This window comes from Talpa occidentalis, unplaced genomic scaffold (genome assembly GCF_014898055.3).
Source record: "Talpa occidentalis isolate TD23 unplaced genomic scaffold, MPIMG_talOcc4v2.1 talOcc4.7, whole genome shotgun sequence".
NCBI classification, from domain to species: Eukaryota; Metazoa; Chordata; class Mammalia; order Eulipotyphla; family Talpidae; genus Talpa; species Talpa occidentalis.
The window spans coordinates 4,523,131-4,526,447 of record NW_023605083.1 but is presented as its reverse complement, the minus strand read 5'-3'; positions in this window follow the sequence as shown (position 1 = coordinate 4,526,447).

Genomic DNA, 3,317 nt, shown 5'->3' with positions numbered 1-3,317 from the left:
AGAGGGGCCCTAGAACCCCCACACTGACCCCCAAAGCAGACAGCACTTGCTCATTTCATTCCCCCAGCAACTCTGTGCTGCTTCCTTGGATCAGGCTCTGCAAGTGTGACCCTGGAGCCCGACTCCACCAGGCTGCCCAAATCCTAAGGCCAGCCAAGGCTGTTTCTCAATTATTTAAATTATGCCTCCCCAATACCCCTATAGAAGTACTAAATGTTTATCAAAGTAATAAAAATATGAAAAAATTCATGCCTGTGATTTCATCACCCAGAAGTAATTACCGCTAAAATGTGATTTCTTTGCAGTGTTTTTTTCTATGCTTATTCACTGCGGCGGGTACAGCGTGTCCGGTAAACCCTGTTCCCTTCCGCTGGGCTCCTGACTCCTCCCCTGAGTCTCTCCGTGGGGCCGTCCTCCCTCCTCCTGCCTGGACACCCTTGGCCATTCTCTCTGCTTAGGCGGGGCCCCGTGGGCTGCAACATCAGGCTCACCCTGGGGTCCCTGGTGCCGGCCCAAGGCCTCACAGCCCCTCCCCGTCTTGACAGTCAGGTCTGGTGTCTGGCCTCGCTCCTACTGCCCAGAAAGGTCCTCCCGGGCGCTGTCCGTCAGAGCTCAGCCTGCGTGGGAGCCTCCTTCTCCCCGGCCCTGTGCCGTTACCCACCAGTCCTTCCTGGGGCAAACTCCTCACGGGTAGATTTCCTGGTGGTGGGAGAGAAAGAGAAAAAGGACTGAATTAGCAAAAGGGAACGCGCAGCTGGGAATGTTGCCCACAGCTGGGAATGTTGCTAAACCTGTGGGGAAGGTTGCGCCACTGCTCCCTATCGGCCTTGACCTTCGGAAGTCTAAGCAGATGAACACCCTGGTCTCTCCTCATCTGCCACCTGCTCACCCCCTTGCGAGCCCGCCACGTCTCCCTGGCCCTCCCCGGGTACCCCCGGCTCTTGTTTTCTTTCTCTGGGCACCTCCTGGCCTGTCCTTTCCCCTCCAGCCACCCTGGGCCCCTCACCCCAGGTTAGCCGTGTTGGCAGTGCTCTGTCACTGTCTGCTCCCAGCCCGTGCATGGGACGAGTGACACCAGGCTCCCGCGGTGGCCTGGAGGCTCTGCTGCCCCCACTCCCATTTCCAGATGTCTCTGGTTACATGCCTGTCCCTCAGCCAAACTGGTCCCTGCCCCACCCCACTTCCAGGCTCCTCGCTCTGTTCAGGCTGTGCCCTTGTGCTGGGGTGCCCTGCCCTCCCCCCGAAATGACACAAGGTCAAAACAGAAAAACAGCGGGTGGCACTGAGGCTGCAGAGAAGCTGGAGCCCTGGCCCCACTTTCCTGGGTGACCCAGCAAGTGCCCTTCTGGACAGAGGTGCAGAGGCACTGGAAGCGGGGTCACATTCACCGCAGCCCGAGGTGGAAGCCCCGCGCCCGCCGGAGACTGGGTGAATGAGTGGGCACTCGCTCGCCTTCGAGGGCAGGAAAGCCTGACTCAGCGACAACGCAGACGGACCCCGAGGATGCGGACGCGCGGGGAAACAGTCAGCACCAAAGGACGGGCGCTGTCTGGCCCACTTCTGTGCGGCGCCTGTCGAATTCAAGAGACAGAGGGAGAAGGCCGGTGCCAGGCCTGGGCGGGGTCTGCCGTCTAAAGGGGCAGAGTCTCGTGCTCGCTTCGGCAGCACATATACTAAAGGGGCAGAGTCTCTTGGGGAGGGCGGAGCCGTTCTGGGCAGGGAGGCGCACAGTGGGGACGAGCTGAGGGCCTGGGGGTGCTCACCGCGGAGAAGACAGACCCTTCGCGTTGTGTGCGTTTCACAATAAATAAAAAGGACTTTGAAGAGTGTCTTTGCGTTAGCCACCATGGAGGGCCATCCTTGCTCAGCAGGAGCCGGGCTGGTCTGCGTGAGGCTGCAGGAGCTACAGCTCTGCCGGCCTCCAGGGACATCCCTGCCCTCACCGTCCAGCACAGAAAAGGCAGCACAGGCCCTGGTGATGAGCTGGCTGTGCCAGGGCCTGGCCGACCCCCTCCTTCCTGCCCCTGCTCCCAATTAGCTCCTGGCGGCGCCCTGGATCTTAATTTTGCCAGCAAAGCCCTCCCGATCTGCAGCCTCTGTCCCCAGCTCCTGGGCTGTGGCAGCCAGCTCCTGCCTCTCCACTCACTCTCCCGGCAACCTTGACCCGTAATTCTTCGTCCCCTGCAATCTTTGACCTCCGCCTTTTCCTGGCCCTTCCCCCCTTCCGCCAGCTCTCACTAGACTCCAGCCTAATTTCTCTGCTGCATTCACCCTCAGCCCTGCCCACGTGCCGGGTCACCCCTAAGCCTGCTGCTCCTGCACCCAAGCAGCAGCCCAGCTGGGCAAAACCAGCACTGCTGACTTCACCTCACAACCTCCTCTGTCTTTCAGGAGATCCATTTCTTCTAATTTCACTGAAAAAACAGAAGCCATCAGAGGGCTTCCCAAGCCCAGGTGCCCTGACCTGCCCATAGCACCCCGGTCTCCCCCCACGGCCACCTGTCCATCCACTGGCCGCTGCTGTGGGGCCCCGGGCACCTGCTCACCCTTCTCCACCCCAAGGCCTCTCTGCCTCTTCCCCCACTCTTCAGCTGCCCCTTGTCCTGCGGAGCCAGCCCCTCAGCCAGCAACACGCCTGCAGGGATGACTCTGCTTTACAGACCACCCCTTGACCCCACAGCCCCTCCAACCTCCCCCCCTCCACCCATCTACTCCCAGCAGGTTTCTTCGCAAGGGTCAGCGAGGGGTTCTTTCCCCACACCCCGCCATTGTCTCCTGAGCCCACTGCAGTCCCCCTCTACCCGGACAGTGCTCCCCAAGGTCCAGGCTGACAGCTGCATTGCTGACCTCGAAGGTTGCCTTGGTCCCTGTGTTGCCCCACCTGCCAGTGGCAATGGACACAGCTGGCCACTCCCTCTTGAACATTCTCTTCTCTTGACCCCCTCCCCCGCCCCCCATTTGTCTCCTGCTAACCTGGGCTTCCCGGGGGCTCAGTCCTGACCCTGCTTCTCTGCCCACCTGCCTTCTCCCTGGGTGGTCTCTGTGCTTCATGGGTTCAAGGGGTTGAGAACCAGCCTTTCAGAGTTTCTGCCTGGCCAGGCCTGTTTCCAGCGCCCCTCTCTTGAATTTCAGGCTCAACACCCCCCAAGGGACAACTCTTGGCCCCTCACCCCTAACTCATTCCAAAATATGTCTCCCCCCCCCTTAACCCCAAACCTGCTGCTCTTCCCATGGTCGAATGGAAAGGCCCAGCTTTCATTTCCTGGGGTTCTCACTCTACACCCACTTCCTGCCCAGCAAAAAAGGGGCTCTCACCA